The following is an 18,378-nucleotide window of genomic DNA, read 5'->3' on the forward strand; positions in this document are numbered from 1 at the left end:
TGACCGCAATCTGAAACGCATTTCTCTGCTGTGCTCTTTGCTTTCCTTGATTAAAAATCTTTGTGCAAGCAGTGTTTCTTTCCCTGTTTATGCCACTGCTCATGGGGAGTCCTCTGTACCCCCTGCCTCGGGAAATAAGCAGGCATGAGGTGCTTACTGCTTTGATGTCGCAGTAAGACATCCCCAGATTGAATACAACCAAGGGAAACTGCATTTGCAAGGCCAATCAGAGCTAGCCAGAAGTGGGTTTAGGTATGTGGGGAAGTCAGGCTGAACAGGTCAGCCTTCACAGATGAAAATGCCTTCATTTCTCTCAACCTGTGTTGCCTTTCCATCACTCTCCAGCAGCTTTGCCAGCATCCTCGCTGTTTATTTGCAGAAATAGCACCCCTCCCAAACAAAACCTCCAAACAAACCACAAAGACATCTGTGAAAAAGCTCTTTGCAGTCACCCATAGGACAACATTTAGAATGGAATGGAATGGAATGGAATGGAATGGAATGGAATGGAATAGAATAGAATAGAATAGAATAGAATAGAATAGAATAGAATAGAATAGAATAGAATAGAATAAACCAGGTTGGAAAAGACCTCTGAGATCATCGAGTCCAACCTATCACCCAGCACTATCTAATTAACTAAACCATGGCACCAAGCACCCTATCCAGTCTCTTCTTAAACACCTCCAGTGATGGTGACTCCACCACCTCCCTGGGCAGCACATTCCAATGGGCAATCACTCTCTCTGTGAAGAACTTCTTCCTAACATCCAGCCTAAACCTCCCCTGGCACAGCTTGAGATTGTGTCCTCTTGTTCCGGTGCTGATTGCCTGGGAGAAGAGACCAACCCCCACGTGGCTACAGCCTCCCTTCAGGTAGTTGGCCAATGGCATCCTGGCCTGGATCAGGACCAGTGTGGCCAGCAAGAGCAGGGAGGTCATTCTGTCCTGTGCTCAGCACTGGTTAGGTCACACTTTGAGTTTAGGAAAGATGCTGAGTTGCTGGACCGTGTCCAGAGAAGGGCAACAAAGCTGGGGAGGGGATTGGAGCACAAGCCCTATGAGGAGAGGCTGAGGGAGCTGGGGTTGCTTAGCCTGGAGAAGAGGAGGCTCAGGGAAGACCTTATTGCTCTCTACAACTACCTGAAAGGAAGTTGTAGCTAGGTGGAGGTTGGTCTCTTCTGCCAGGCAACCAGTGACAAAACAAGAGGATACAGTCTCCAGTTGTGTGGGAGGAAGTTCAGGCTTGATCTTATAAAGAAGTTCTTCACAGAGAGAGAGATTGGCCATTGGAATGTGCTGCCCAGGGAGGTGGTGCAGTCACTGTCCCTGGAGGTGTTTAAAAAAAGACTGGATGAGGCACTTAGTGCTTTAGTTGATTCGATAGGGCTGGGTGATCAGTTGGACTTGATGGTCTTGAAGGTCTTTTCCAACCTGGTTACTTCTGTGATTCTCTCTGAAGTGAAATTATTTGCACTTCTGACTTCAAAAAGAGGGGCTGGCAGCCTCAGCAGGGCAACAGCAATGTGGTCCTTCCACAGGGTTGTGGGAAGAAATGGGATATGGTTGTCCAAGCACCTCAAAAATTATTGCAGCCAAGCGAAAAGAGACAATTTCATGAAAGAATATATCTGGGTTTGAATATCTGAGAGGTTCATCTTTCCTACCTGTCCTGAAATTTATACCTTGTGCTTCTATACACCAATTCTAGCTTTCTCTGAGTCTGTCCCAACCAAGTATCCTTTTCTGCTCATGTCTTCAAAATTTGTCACAGTACTCAGACCCTTCCCCATCTTTTCTTTGCCTCTGCTACAGTACTCTTTGCAGCCCCCTGAATGCTGTTGGAGACACCAAAGTCCTTGGCCACTGCAGGAGAGAAGCAGAGGGCAGTGTGGATGGGTCCCTGAATTTAAGAAAGATGTTAAGATGCTGGAATGTGTCCAGAGAGGGGCAACAAAGCTGGGGAGGGGTCTGGAACACAGCCTGTGAGGAGAGGCTAAGGGAGCTGGGGTGGTTTAGCTTGGAGAAGAGGAGGCACAGGGGAGACCTTTTTGCTCTCTACAACTCCCTGAAGGGAGGTTGTAGCCAGGTGGGGGTTGGTCTCTTCTGCCAGGCAATCAGTGACAGAACAAGAGGACACAGTCTCAAGCTGCACCAGGGGAGGTTTAGGGTGGGTGGTAGTAAGAAATTCTTCCCAGAAAGAGTGATTTGCCATTGGAATGTGCTGCCCAGGGAGGTGGTGGAGTCAACATCACTGGAAGTGCTTAGGAAGAGACTGGATGAGGCACTTAGTGCCATGGTTTAATTGGTTAGGTGGTGTTGGGTGATAGGCTGGACTTGATGATCTCAAAGGTCTTTTCCAAACCTGGTTACTTCTTTTTTGCTTGTTTCCATCAGCCCTCATGAAGGAGGTGGCCCTTTGCAGCTCTCGTGGCTGCCACATTCCGAGGTGTGTGTGACAGCTGGGAGGCTGGGGGAAGGATTGATGGACGGGCGAAGGACAAGCAGTGGGATCACAGCAAGCCTCACTTCTGTCAGGGAAGGGGCTGAATCGATGAACACACAACAAATCGATGCTGTTGGGGTTTTTGTTGGGTTTTTTTTGTTGGTAATGTGATCTTTTCCATTAGGATGCTCACTGCTGCTCTGTTAATAGTTCACCTCCAGCCTCCAGTGCTGAGTGGTACCCAGGGCCTGAGGAAATGCAGGATTAAAAAAAAATATGGATTGTAATTGATCCAGCAAGTTGTATAATCATATGATACAAGTGGGAGATTTTATTTTTGTAAGCTGAGTACCTTATTTTCTGAAGCCTGAGATACATTCACACGCTACAGGAGCATTATATTGCTTATAAAATTATCCAGTCCTTTTTATAATCCAGTATCAGTACAGCCTGTCCCAAATAACTCTTTTTAAGATGCACTCCATGGACACACTGTGTACACAATTATTTCTCTTGGTTCTTCTCCACTGTTTGTCTCATCCAGCAGCTCCCTCTTTCCAGTGACGGATTGTCTCCACCTGCAAACAAGAATAAAGTCTGTTAGCCCTGTCATGACACCCTCCACCTCCCAGCTTCAGCACTCCTCTTACTGTTTCTCTTTCCTAAATAGAGACATTTTGGGTGGATGGGTTTGGAGGGTTTGGGGTGCAAGGCTGTGTGCATAGAGGAAGGGAAGGGATCTGTACTCAGCACTAGTTAGACCACACCTTGAGTCCTTTGTTCAGTTCTGGGTCCCTCAATTAAAGAAGGACATTGTGACTCTTGAACATGTCCAGAGAAGGGCAACGAGGCTGGGGAGAGGCCTCGAGCACAAGCCCTATGAGGAGAGGCTGAGGGAGCTGGGGTTGCTTAGCCTGGGGAGGAGGAGGCTCAGGGGAGACCTTATTGCTCTCTACACCTACCTGAAGGGAGGTTGTAGCCAGGAGGGGGTTGGTCTCTTCTCCCAGGCAATCAGCACCAGAACAAGAGGATGTGGTCTTGGACTGCACCAGGGGAGGTTTAGGCTCGAGGTGAGGAGAAAGTTCTTCACAGAGAGTTGTTAGCCATTGGAATGTGCTGCCCAGGGAGGTGGTGGAGTCACCGTCCCTGGAGGTGTTCAAGAGTGGATTGGACATGGCACTTGGTGCCATGGTTTAGTAGTCATGAGGTGTTGGGTGACAGGTTGGACTTGATGATCTTTGAGGTCTTTTCCAACCTTATTGATTCTATGAGTCTGTGATCTGTGGACCCCCTTCCTCTAGCACGCAGAAGGAGAGTGGCAGTCACACCCTGTGGGGCGAGGAGGGGTCAGGATGCCTTTGCAAACAGAGATTTGTGCAGGGATTCCTTCAGGGAGAGAGGCTGCTTTCTGCTCAGAGAGTGGGTATCTTTTTCCCAAGATCTGAGGAAAGGCTTCCTCAGTGGATTGAGCTCTAGGACATATTGCTGGGCACTCAGCCTGATCCCTGCCTACCGACAACCAGCATCTCACCTGGCACCAGAGAGAAGTCTCCCTGGGCGGTCAAGCATGTGAGCTTTGGGGTCATCTCCTTCCCCATTCCCTGAAGAAATAGATTGTTTAGCCTGGAGAAGAGGAGGCTCAAGGGAGACCTCATTGCTGTCTCCAACTACCTGAAAGGTGGTTGTAGCCAGGAAGACGTTGGTCTCTTCTCTCTAGCAACCAGTACCAGAACAAGAGGACACAGTCTCAAGCTGCACCAGGGGAAGTTTAGGTTCAAGGTGAGGAGAAAGTTCTTCACGGAGAGAGTCGTTCGTCATTGGGATGTGCTGCCCAGGGAGGTGGTGGAGTCACCTTCCCTGGAGGGGTTCAAGAGGGGATTGGATGTGGCCCTTGGTGCCATGGTCTAGACATGAGGTCTGTGGTGACAGGTTGGACTTGATGATCTTTGAGGTCTCTTCCAACCTTGGTGATACTGTGATACTGTGAAATCATTGAGCACACCAGCAGTGGAAAATTCCAAACTCAGGGAAGCTCAGAGCCTTGAGGGACAAAGTGGTTGGAAAACAATTCCTCTGCTTCCTGGCCACCTGGTGCTTTGCTACAGGCCTGCTGTGAGGCCAGCAACTTTCAGAAAACTCTTTTGTCTCTCATCTGCAGGTGAAGTCTGACTATGTACCTTCATGCCCTCTGGAGCCCACCTGTGGTTCACCCTCCGCAGGACTTCCACTCCAGGCATTTACACAGCTGAGCTACTCTCAGAGGAGCCTATTATCTGCCACCTGCCTATTTTCACAGGCAGCCTGTGAGATGCTGAAACTTTTCCCAGGGAGATTGTGGATGCTCACCCCTGGAAGTGTCCAAGCCTAGGTTGGAAGGGGCTTTCATGTGGATGCTCATCCCTGGAAGTTTTCAAGCCTAGGCTGGAAGCAACATGATTTAGTGAAAAGTGTCCCTGCCCATGGTAGGAGGTTTGAACTAGATGATAGAATAGAATAGAATAGAATAGAATAGAATAGAACAGAACAGAACAGAACCGAACCGAACCGAACCCAAAACATTCTATGGATCTATGGTTCTACAGAATGTTCCTGACCCCAGCCACAACAATCAGAAGAAGAAAACAAGCCTCACCTTTCAGCATAGATAATAATGCAGACAAATGCATGCCAGAAGCTACACTACCCAATGCAGATAGTGTCTAGCACCAAAGTGAAATTTTGTCCATGTGCCATGGAAAAGAAGCAGGTTGCTGAAATCCTTCAGACTCTGCAGAACCAGGGAAGCATCCTTGTATCCAGACCCAGAGAGATAATTCTGACACTTTGCTCTGCTGAGACCACCTGGAATACTGCGTCCAGCTCTGGAGCACTCAATACAGGAAGGACATAGACCTGATGGAGCAGGTCCAGAGGAGTGCCACACAAATGGTCAAGTCATTGGAGCACCTCTGCTACAAGGATGGGATGGGGGTGTTCAGCCTGGAGAAGAGGAGGGAGTTGGGGGTGTTCAGCCTGGAGAAGAGGAGGCTCCAGGGAGACCTAATAGCAGCCTTCCAGTAACTGAAGGGGACTCACAAGAAGGATGGAGCAACACTGTTTACAAAGGTCTGCAATGACAGAACAAGGGGCAATGGCTTCAAGCTGGAAAAGAGTGGATTTAGATTAGATATTAGGAATAAGTTCTTTACTATGAGGGTAGTAAAACAATGGAACAGGATGCCCAGGGAGGTGGTTGAGGCCCCATCCCTGGAGATATTCAAGGTGAGGCTTCACAAGGCCCTGGGCAATCTGATCTAGTTGGAGGTGTCCCTGCTGACTGGGGGGAGATCAGACCAGATGACCTTTGGAGGTGCCTTCCAGCTCAGACCATTCTGTGAGTCTATGACTCTTTCAATAGGTCCATGCTTCATAGAGGTAGCTGCTTTTATATGGAATGGAGGTACCTAGGAAAAATTAGCCTCTGGGATCAAAGTAACATCCAGAACAGATGTTCAAGATCACTGGCTTGCTCCAAGCCCAGCTAGAATTGAGGTGGCTTTCTCCCATGGTTTTATAAATTACTGCTACCACTAATTTTGAGGGGAATGTGCAGCCACTTGCCAGAGAAGGTAACTCAGTCTTCAGTGATGTAGTCCTAAACCTTGCAAGGCAGAAAAGGAGAAAGCAAAAAGATGTCAGTCCAGAACTCTGCATTCCATCCGAACCATTTGCTGACCTGGAAGAGGAGTGAGGGCTTTATAATTTGAACAGAAAATCAGACTGACTGTTCAGAGTGAGGAAATTGAAGTTAGGCAGCCCCCATTCATATCTAGGAAAAGAGAATATATGCTTTTGTGTGTGCAGCCTGAATTGGTGAAGTAAGTAACCCTTCCTCGCGGCTTGGTTTTTTCCTCCAAACAATGGTGAAACTGGAAACATGTTGATAAGATAAGGTGGGTGGAGGAGAGGCAAGGTCAGATGTCCCCTTGTTGCTGTCTTCCTGGCTGTAAACATACACTCCTTACTTCCCTAAGAGCCAAAGAAGGACTCAGACACATAAAAAAAGCTATGTTAGCTGTGTCAGACCCTTGCCCTTTCTACCTGGGTGCACATGGCATGTAACTAAGGAAACTAAACACGCTGCAGATGCCTGGGTTTGAAATGTCTCTGCCAAGAGCTGTTTGAAATGCAGGACTCAAGAAATCCTGACATTTGCAAAAGTTTGGTTCAGCAGAAAAGTGAGTCATTTTCCCCCCCAAGAAAGGAAAATCTGTGGGGAGGGAAGAAAAGGGGAAAAATAATTGCTTGGGGAAAAAAGAAAAATCAAACTGCTCCTATTATTTATTTCCACCCCCCCCCCCCCCCCCCCCCAATGCAGAACAGAGGAACAGCTGCCTCTGTCTCCTGAGGATTTCCCCAGCCATGAGCTGAGCAGCCTCAAATCCCAGCAAACCGCTGCCTGTGCTGGAGCTCCCATGGCTTTAGGCTTCCCATGGTAGAGCTGACCCCAGCTGGGGCCAGGAGAGATTGTCCTTACGGCAGCATCACCTTGAGCTGGCGGGGAACCAGCTCTGCTGCTACTGAGCTGCTTCCACTGCCTAGTCTTGGTTTTACCTCTGTCACAATTTGGGGGGAGAAGTCTGTTTTGCTGGAAAATCTCCCCAATCCCTCTAAATGTCTTTATCTATACATTTAGAATGGAATAGAACAGAATGGAATAGAATAGAACAGAATAGAATAGAATAGAATAGGATAGGTTAGGATAGGATAGAATAGAATAGAATAGAACATGAATAACATTTACATGTTATGCAGTCACTTGCAGGGCTGCTACTTACAAAAATAAATAAGTATGTGTTTGAAGGGATGGGAAAAACCCCTCATCAACACAAACTGTCACGTGGTTGTGTCCAAGCCCTGAGTCTCACTTCTCATCTGTCAAAACTGACCATGGTGGCAGCACTTGCGTATGCTGAAAGAGACCGTGCTGAGGCTCACTGCTCTGCCCGAAATGGCAATGTTTGAACACAAAACACACTCAAAAGATGACCAGGCTGGGGAAGTGCAATGATATGTGAAACCAATTTTTATTAATACCAGCCTGAGAGGCAGAGCCTTGTGCCAGTGAGAGAGAAATCTCCACGCTCCTGGTAACAGAGACCAGTGCCTTAATGATCATTACACTACTAAAACTGTACACTAATACCACAGCAGGTCACGGGGGTTAGAGCAAATGCTCCTTTCTTTGTGTTACATGCTTTTATGTCTTCATTTACTCCACTGATTCTCTCATTACTTCCTCCTCATCTGCTATTCACGGGCGTAATTCCTTTGGCTGACATTCTCCTCCTCTCTCACTAAGAAACAATCGATATTACATCATCTGCCTTGCTGCAATGCTTCATACGCCACAAGATACGTTGGAGCGGGTTCCTCTGGGACTTATTTTCCAGCCCTGCTCCATCTGAATCAGTAAGGAAATGAGGATGCTGTGCAAAGTCCCTAGGTGCGGCTGGAGAGCAGCCTGGGCAGCTTGGTGGCCGCCGCTTCAAGCTCCCTGTGTGGGAGGCAATGCCCGGCAGTGAGAAATCCATATGCTGCCATTTGCTCTTGTAGCCTGCCTTAATAAGCTGTTAATGAGGAAAATAATAGAACAAATTAATTGAGCCCACCCATGCATTAAAAAGGTTGATGGAGTTACTGGGGCTTCACCCCTAGGTAATAAAGTAGAATCTTTGTCTTTTTGTCTCCAAGAAAAAAGAATAATAATAATCTGATAACCATGTATTAGTCCTTCCAGCCTCGGAATAAGAGCAGCAAAATCTGCCCATCTCTGCTTGGTAAACACCTATCAGTGGAGCAGCACGGTGGCTCCCAGGGCTGGCTCCTCTCAGCTGTGTCACCATCAATCTCTGGGTGATTAACGCCGGCTAATTTCCCGCAGCACCGGTGGTAGCTTCTGCTCCTTCACGTGCTGCTGCTGTCTTGTACCAGGGCCCTGTGAAACAGGGCTCTTGTATCATTTTGAGAGGTATTGTCAGCTGGTTCAGCAGGCAGAGCTCTGCTGTGTTTTTCTTATGTTTTGGTGTTTGTTTTTCCCTTCCCCCCCCCCCCCCCTTTTCTTTTCACTTTATTTCCTGATTCAATACTGCCTGCCTTCCCTTGCTCTTAACTAGCCAGTATTTCCTACTCCTGGGCTGTCTGCAAAGGAAAGCTATCTAACTCTGAAATTTAATAAAGGCCTCTTAAGTGATTTGGGAGTGCGTAGGAGAGAGAGAGAGAGAGAGAGAGATCTTTAAAAGCAAACATTACTGCTCGGGTGTACATGTAGCTTAATAGGATTTTCTTCTTTGTGAATCTGAGCTCTTAATAAGACAATCTGAGATTAAGGAAGAATGGGAAGGTTTTTATTTGTTTAGGTAGCCATCTAAGCATGTTTTTGCTGTTTTCAGTGAAAAGGGTTTCAAAGGATAACCCCACACCCTAGTACCATTAAGTCGGGGCTGCGATTTTGGCAGCAGGTTTTTTGCAGGCACACTCTTTCCCCGTCCTCTGCTGTTTTGCCTGCACTTTTGCTGATTCCTTTACCCAGTCTCTCTGCCAAATGCCTTACATCCTTCTCTGTTGGTTATTTATTTATTTAGTTAGTTTAAAAATCCTCTGAAACCAGGCCACTTCTTTCCAGAGGATGACTGAGAGAGGAGTGTGAAAATGAGTCGCACAAGTCTTACTCATGGTTTCCTCCGTCTTTGTCCTGCTTTACTGGGACAGACTAAAGCTGCACAGATTAAAAGATGCCCACAAGCTACTCTGAGTAAGCTTCTGTTTAGGATCCTCTTTCTTTTTTGTCTTCTTCTTCCCCCCCCAAACAGGATGCTCTAAATCAGCAGCCCCTGTAAAAGATAAGCAATTTAATTATAGCAACAAGGGGAAAGCAGAAATGGCTCTCAGACAAAACCTCTGACGATTAGATCAGAAGTGATGTGAAAGGACACCCACTGAGGAAGAAGGAACTCAGCACTGATAACGTGAGGCACTACAGCATGGACCTCAGGAGATAATTTCCTATTTTTTGTGTGTTTCATTTTCCAAAACTAAAAATCCCAGGAGCTCGTATCAAAGGGGCTCACAGCTTTGCACTGCACGTGTTTCTTCCCCTTTTTAGCTCTTCCTTGCATCCAGGCCTGATCGTGTTCCGATACAGTACAGATAAAGTGTAAGAGAATAGTGGGAAATGCCGTATTTTGAAACACAATTGCTGCAGCATGTCAAAGAGAATTGCAAGGAAACATCAGACACAGCAAGATAGCCGTGCAACATGATGGCAAACGAGATGGACTGCAAAAACTCCAGGAGGCAATGCAGAATAGAAGAAATAACTGACTGTAGTCACTCCAAGGAAAGACTGCATCAGTGCCGTCAAGGGAAGTGAAATGAAAGTGGCTCCTCTATGGTGATCCAAAAAGTAGTTGGAGAGATGCTAAACTGTAAATGGAAAGTGCTACTGAGTAATGTTAATATGATGGCATAGGTAAAATGGTACAACCAGGCTTCAGATGCTGAAGGCTGATATATGTGGTCATCATGCTTTGGAAATGATGTAGGAGCAAACAGCTGAGAGTCCAAAAGGCTGGCAAAAAGAAAGGGGCATGGACAGGTTTCCAAAGAGAGTGGAAATATCAAACCTGCCTGGGGCAGATCAGGGATAACAACAATAGAAAAGACACAGAAGAGCTCTTATTTAGCTGTCCTCAAGACTAAACATAAGAAAAGAGTGAAGAAGTGAAATCCATGCTGTAAAACATCCCTAACCCGTCACACAGCTTACCTTGGCAATCCATGTCTTGTGGATATCTCAGAGATTTCTTGCTGGAGGGCTATGTGTTCAGTGAGAAAATCACTTTTGCAGAGGTCTTCACTTGCCAGCACAACTGTGTGATGACATTCCAGCCTTGTATCACTGCAGCCCAGGGTGCAGCATTTGTCCCATTGCTGCCCACAGTCCAGAGCTGGACCTCTCCTTGGAGAAACCGAACCAGAGGCAGCCTTTGCCTGCAAGACCTCAACCCTCATGCAGGTTTGAACCTGGATAGGCAAGCACACTGTGGCACAAACCCTTTGGGTGAGGCGTTGCAGAGTTTCCAGAGCCTGAGGGAAAGTCAGGCTATGAGCATTGAGTTCTCTTTCAGTGAGAGCTTTCCGGGCCATAGCCTCTGAAGTGGCTCAGGTGCAGGTGACACCACAGATGTTGCATTATGTGGCAGCCAACAAGTCGTCTTGCTGAATAAATGAGGCAGGTTGATTACCTCTCCAGCAACTGCCAGCATTATCACAGGGGTAGTAAATTTTGTGGCTCATTATTTGATGAGCTACGTAAGCCCAGGGCATGATCTGCCAGCAGAGACAAGCCAGGCTGTGACATCCTGAGATCAGAGTGACTGCAAGAGTGTGAGGAAGTGGAGACACACAATTCTCTGGTGAATTGCCAGCACTAGATATTTCTTCCTACCACTGAAACAGGTTTGGTGCCTCTGTTTCTGTTTACTTTTCAAGTTTGCTAAGAGACATTTAAGCTGAGGCTCGACAATACTCTGGGCAGCCTAATCTAATTGAGGATATCCCTGTTTACTGCAGAGGGGGTTGGACTAGATGGGCTTTGGAGGTCCCTTCACACCCAAACCATTCTATGATTCTATGATATCAAGTGGAAGATAGAAAAGGCACCAATGGCTTCAGTTTAAAGCTTTAAACATGAAGAGATCTCCCTTAAGTTTTGGGAAGCAATATACTTGTTGCTGCTGTTGCATTTGCAGTAGCAGAGTGTGCTGGGGCCCTGTGCACCAGTGATATGTGTGGAAAATACCTGGCAGCTGCAGGTAGCCTTAGAGATTTTCACTTCTTGAAAAGAAAAAAAAAGAGAAGAGAAAATAGAAAAAAAGGGGGGAAAAAAAGAAAAAAAGGGAAAAAAGAAAAAGAGAAAAAAAAAAGAAAAAAAGGAAAAAAGAAGAAAAAAGAAAAGAAGAAAAAAGAAAGAAGAAAAATTAAAAATTAAAAAAAAGGGAAAATAACAAAGAAAAAGGAAAAAGAAAAAGGAAAAAAACCTAAATATAATAATTAAAAAAACCACAAACAACACCAGCCCCCCCCCCCCAAAAAAAAAAAAACCAAAGAGAAAAAATAACAAAGAAAAAAGAAAAAGGAAGAAGAAAAAGGTCTGTGGCTGGGACCTCACTGTATGAAAAAGAAGGTGCTTCAGTGTCAACACAGGGCTTAGTAGAAGGAGGTTGAATTCTCTGCTCTGCTCTAAACTTCCAGTAGTCTCTAAGACACATGCCAGTTCCTGCTGGGGTTTGCTTGTATTTTAAGGTATGCTCCTGATTCTCTTTGGATGTGCCCATGTCACCAAACTGGGTTTTCTGCACTGCACTGGACACTTGGCCTCCCAGGGATCCAATCAGTTTGCACTGCAGCTTTGCACTGAAGCAGACAAAGTAGTGCCCCTGGGAAGGAAAACCCAGGCAAGGAAGACAGGATAATCTGGGCTGGGATAAACTCTCCCTCTGTAAGTATAGTAGAGATGGGAATCACCCTTCTCCCACAAGGGTGCTCCAGCAGACCTGGAGCACAGTCTGTTCTGCTGAAGTTTGAGAAATGCTGGGACAGCCCTTTCGGTGTGGCACATGCCTGATGGACTGCACTGTGGCTGGACTCTCCCCAAAGCACCCAAGACCCCAGCAGTGTCACCCAAGCAGCATGCACTGCACCAGGCTGACTGGGCAATGTAGCACAGACTCTGCCACAGCAACCACAGGCACTCAGAGCACCATCTCCTCTCCACCTGCAACGTAGAGGCGTTGCTTGAACTGACAGAGCTATACCTCTGCACAAGGCACTACAGGGAGAAACAGTGAGATGTCCAACACTGAAACACAGCTCCTGTGTGAGGATCAAGGCCAGAGAGAGGTGTTGCCCTAATGGACAGCATGCAGAGGCCAGAGAGAGGTGTTGCCCTAATGGACAGCATGCAGAGGCCAGAGAGAAGTGTTGCACTGATGGACAGCATGCAGAGGCCAGAGAGAGGTTTTGCATTGATGGACAGCATGCAGAGGCCAGGTGTCATCCCAGATGTCCCAAATCATGCACCATGCTAGGTTGAGGAGATGGTGTGGGAGGAAGGGGAGGGCAAAAGTCTCTTCTGCATGCTTCATAGCAGATCTGCCACCGTGCAGTTTTCCAACAGCAATTTTGCTGTCTGCCACTCTCTTGAGGAGTAGATAACTCATGTCCCTGCCTGCCTCCTCCATCAGAGATATTCTAGTCCCTGATGCAATTAATTCTCTGGTCTCCATTACACAGGCTTCAGATGCACTTAAGCCTTTGAGCCTTAACTTGAGTGAAACCATTTGCAAAAGTGAGAACCACTCAAGTGCAGAAGAGTTTACATATCATTTGCAGCAATTGCTTGCATTTCAACTCTGGACTGTGTAGCTTTTTGAGCCAAAAAGATTCAGAAACTCTATATGCAGGATTGTTGCATTCTCCTGAAGCAATGAATGATTCATTCCAGTCGTGACTGAAAAGCTTAGGGCTTGCCTACAGTTGGAAATTTACCAAAATAGTTATTCTGGAAGAAGTCTTGGGGTGGAGGCTCTTCTTCTGGAATGAAAATGCCCACACAGTGTTTGATAACAACGTCATTATTCTGGAAGAGCTGTTCTGCCACATTTGCAAGTGTTGACTTCCTCGTGTCAGAGGCTGCCAAGAGGGTTATCCTTGCTGTAGGATCTAAAAGGAGGAGGTAAGAAAAGGTTTGTTTTGGAGTCTGAGCATAACAGGAGATCTGATCTGCAACTGCCTTTTTGGAAGACCCATGAAACTAAATGGGTGGAAACAAGACATCAGATTATTAGCACCAATGTCCTCCACCAAACTGGAGGCGGAACACTGCAGTGGAACTTAGTTTGTGACCCAGTTTCTAGCTGAAGTTTTCCATCAAAGATTGCCTTGGACCTAAGGATACATTGCTATATTTTAGTAATATTTCTTCCTTGATTCATGGTGCAGTTTGTGGCAGTTCTAGTCCGTGCCTAGGAAAATTTTCCACAGATCTCCAACAGAAAGTAGTAGAATGCAAAGAAATTATCATTGGATGTAAAAAGGGAAATAATGATAAGGACTAAGTAATCCTATTGGTCTGAAAACCAACATAAAATTAGTTTGCAAACTAACTCTCTTTTTGGCTTCCTTCACTCTGGCAGATACTTGCTGGTGGCTTTTGCTTGCTGGGCTGTTGCTGACCTTGGCTGCATTGCTTTGCTGTGGCTAAGTAAAAACAAACTACTCTCTGCTCTTCTTTCTCTTGTCCCATGTACAGAGGGGAAGGGAGTGAAGAGGAGGAATAGAATAGAATAGAGTAGAGCAGAGTAGAGTAGAATAGAATAGAGTAGAGTAGAGTAGAATAGAATAGAATAGAATAGAATTAACCAGGTTGGAGGAGACCTTTGAGATCATCAAGTCCAACCTATCATCCAACACCATCTAATCAACTAAACCATGGCACCAAGCACCCCATCCAGTCTCTTCTTAAATGCCTCCAGTGATGGTGACTCCACCACCTCCCTGGGCAGCCCAGGGAAGCTGTTGGTAGCTCCCTGGTTTTGTCCAGGGGGGTTCTTGTGCTGTTCATAAATTATAAATCCCTGTAAATATTGTATATTTTGTCCATATTAATTTCATTCCATATTTCTAGATTGTACTTTTGCTTGTCAATACAGCTTCATTTGCTTTCCATCTGAGCTAGTCTGGCAATTTTATGCTGGGAGGAATTTCAACCCACCACAGAGTTGCTAGCAGAAAGAAAAGTCTAGTTTGGCCTTTGCTACTTCCCAACACCCTAATTTCACCACATGCTACCCCCTGCATGCCGTGTAGGGTCAGAATACCATTGGGCCAACATGTTACTTCTCTGAGAACATGAAATCTGGGAAGTCCTTCAGATGTTTTGCTCTCTACAACTACCTGAAGGGAGGTTGTAGCCAGGTGGGGGTTGCTCTCTTCTCTCAGGCAACCAGCACCAGAACAACAGTCTCAAGCTGCACCAGGGGAAGTTTAGGCTGGAGGTGAGAAGAAAGTTCTTCACAGAAAGAGTTGTTGGCCATTGGAATGTGCTGCCCCGGGAGGTGGTGGAGTCACCGTCCCTGGAGGTGTTCAAACAGAGATTGGATGTGGCACTTGAAGCCATGGTTTAGTTGTCAGATGGTGTTGGGTGACAGGTTGGACTTGATGCTCTCTGAGGTCTTTTCCAACCTTATTGGTTCTGTGATTCTATGTTTTGTTTGCCTTCCCCCCCACATTTTCCTGGGTTAACACACACTGCTCTCTGCCAACACAAACGATATGGGAAGGAAAGGAACACAAAAAATAATCACCCCCAAACCCCCCAGATTCAGGGTTGAGATGAAAATCTTTCCTGGAAATGTGGCAATATAGGGCACAATTACCTTAGTCTATTGTCATCATTTTAGGGAGGGGACAGAAGTTCTTTACCCCTCCCCAAAGGAGTAAAAGAAAACGCTCCACGCAGGACTGGAAAGGTTTGGAAGTTTAAATGGAAGTAATATTCACAACTATATGCAACAGTTCTCTCCAATCTGGGCTTTACCAGGATCTCACTAGGCCAGAACCTTCCCAATAGTTTCCCATAAATCAGGCCCAAAACCCCATCCTCAAATCCCATCCCCCTGCCTCCCCCATATCTCTCTACTCCCCCAAGCCTCTGGGCCTGCATGGTGCAGAAGAAATTAGCTTTGCCCAGGCTGCTAGCAGGCAGCTTGAGGCTGAAACCCTCCCCTGAAATACCAAACAGGAGATGAGGTCTGGCTGGGAGACGAGAGAGAGAGAGGAAACCCAGAAGAATTGAATCTGCAGCCACTTTATATAGAAGATAAAGATGCAATATTATGGGATGGAATAACATAATTTCTGGTGCCATCGCCCTTGGGACAGATGGACTGCCCAGTCCCCTGGAAGGACCTCTCTATGGTTGGACAGATACTCCTTAACCCACAACACCTATTTCCAGAAAAGCACAGCAAAATGAAGAAGCAGCAGCAGAAGCCAGCGACCTGTCCTCCCAGCCCACAACCTGCAGCCAACCCAGAAGAGAAGACCAACACCCCCAACCCCAGAAACCAAAAGCAGCAACTGGAATAGGAAGTCTCTCCTGTTACAATCCAAACATCAAGCCCCATTAATACTTTGCTCCAGCCAGCACTTGTGTTTTGAAGCTGGCATGATGACAACATGGGATTGAATATTAGCAGTAGATTCAACTCAGCCTGTGACACCCATAGTGCTAGCTGTGGGACTGAGTCCAAACCCAGAGGGGTTTGTCTTCTCTGCACATACGAAGGCTGCTTACATTGATGTGAACTACCAAGTGGGCTGCTGCCCAGTTGTGCCCTGTACTGCATGGTCCTGGTCTTTGTGGGTACCAGATTCATAGAATCATAGAATCAACAAGGTTGGAAAAGACCTCAGAGATTATCAAGTCTAACCTATCACCCAACACCTCATGACTAACTAAGCCATGGCTTCAAGTGCCACATCCAATCCTTTTTTGAACACCTGCAGGGATGGTGACTCCACCACCTCCCTGGGCAGCACATTCCAATGGCCAATTACTCTTTCTGGGAAGAACTTTCTCCTCACCTCGAGCCTAAACTTCCCCTGGTGCAGCTTAGGAATGTGTCCTCTTGTTCTGTTGCTGGTTGCCTGGGAGAAGAGACCAACCCCCACCTGGCTACAACTTCCCTTCAGGTAGTTGTAGACAGCAAAAAGATCTCCCCTGAGCCTTCTCTTCTCCAGGCTAAACAACCCCACCTCTCTCAACCTCTCCTCACAGGGCTGTGCTCTGTAACAGAGCAGGAGTAAAAGAGCTCTCTGCTGTTTGGTCCCACAACTGAATCTGACCATGGTGCTTCATTAAACTCAGCACAGCTTTCCCTGAGTACTCCAGCACTGTATGTGGAGTTTGTAGGCCAGGCACAGTGTAACAGTTTTAGGCTGTGCCTAGGAAAAATTGTCCACTTCTTGAGTAGGAAAGTGGTAGAATGTAAATAAATTACCATGGGATGTAAAAGGGAAAATAAAGATGAGGTCTAAATAATCCTATTGGTCTGATAACTAACACAAAGTTGGTTGTATAAACTATCTCTTGCTCTCTTTTTGGCTTCTTCCCTCTAGCAGATGCCAGCTGGTAGCTTTTGCTTGGCTGTTGCTGACCTTGGCTGCATTCTTGTTGTGGCTAAGTATTAACAAGCTACTCTCTGCTCTTCTCTCCTCTCTCTTTTACCTTGTATAGGGTGGGGGAAGGGAGCAGTGAGGGGGAAGCTGTTGGTAACCCCCTGGTTTTGTCCAGGGGGGCTCTTGTGTTATTCATAAGTTGTAAATATTGTGTATTTTGTACATATCCATCTCATTTCATATTTCTAGGTTGTAGTTTTGCTTGTAAATACAGCTTCATTTGCTTTCCAACTGAGCTGGTCTGGAAATTTTATTTTGGGGGTATTTTCTCCAAATTAGCTTGGGGTTAATTTTCAACCCACCACACACAGCTCTGCATTTTAAATGCCACAGTCATGCTGCCAGCCCTCTTGGGACAGAGGAGAGCAGAAAAGGCTGTTAGGCATCAGGGCTTCTTTGAACCACTATGAAGCAACACACCATGCCCAGCACCTGGGGACAGAGTGCTGACAGAGGGCCTTGGGACATGCACAGTTTCAGTTCCACTTGAGCATCTGGGTTGCAGGTACAGAGCCCACCTGCTGCTGGTGTGTTTCAATATCATGGTGTGCTTTATGCAGACCTTGCATGCAGCATTGCTCTTGCTGATACTGCTGCTGCTACCCAGAGGAAGATGGAACTGGCAGCACTCCTAACTCCACAGCATCTCCCAACCTGTGCAGTTCAGAGTCACAAGTTTGGCCATGGTTGGAGGCTTTTACTCCTCACTTCTCCTGGGTAGCATCTTTGGAGCACAAAAGGCCAGAGCACCCCTCTCTCTGCTCACAAAAATTACCTGCCCTTACTGCCACTATGGAGGGAGGAAAAGAACTTTCCAAAGTAATTTTTAGTCCTCACTTTGGTAATCTTTGCCCAGAATACATTTGCCTCAGGGCAGAAACGTGTGAGATGTTCCAGGCTCCCTTCCCAGCTATACTTTCTCCAGAAAAGTGCATAGATTTTAATGTGCTCCTGCCAGTTTACAGTGCCTGAAAATGAACTGTTTGTAGATGGTCTTAAATCCTGCCTGTGTGTTGCTGTTTGTGTTTGTTTATCCATTAAGAGCCTAAACTGCCTTTATGGCATATATTAGGCCACAGGGAAATTTTAAGAGTGAGACAATAAAGGCTATTGCACAGGTAGTAAAGTGGCTTATTTCTTTCTCATTCCTTCCCCAGTCAGCACCTGCTCTGGTGTGTCCATCAAATGGAAGGGGAGGGCACTTGGAGACTAGGTCTGGCCGTGGCCCCAATTAGCATCTGGCTTTTAGAGGTAACTGGAAGGAGCTGCAAAAGACAGGAATTGTGGCTTCTGGCACTATTTTTTATGCATCCTGTGGGCCTAAAATGTTTGTTTTGTTTTGTTCATTTTTAATGCAGAAATATCAGGAATGCTGAGCCTCACCTTCTTTGTTGTGCTGGAGCCTTTTGTTCCACAGGGATAGAGACATAGCAAGAGCAAGAGTCCTTTTAACAGCAGAGACTATCAGCTGCATCTTCAGGCACAAACAAAATCACAGAGTACTCTTATATACACCTCAGATCCAAAGAGTATGATCAAAGTAACTTTTCACTGAATTCAATGCCTTATGTCTTGGTGTGTGTAACACCATGAGTCTTGCAGCCCCCCACATGGTTTGGCAGCCAAGGGCTGGAGGCAGTACCCTCAGG

Source organism: Dryobates pubescens, chromosome 6, assembly GCF_014839835.1.
Source record: "Dryobates pubescens isolate bDryPub1 chromosome 6, bDryPub1.pri, whole genome shotgun sequence".
NCBI classification, from domain to species: Eukaryota; Metazoa; Chordata; class Aves; order Piciformes; family Picidae; genus Dryobates; species Dryobates pubescens.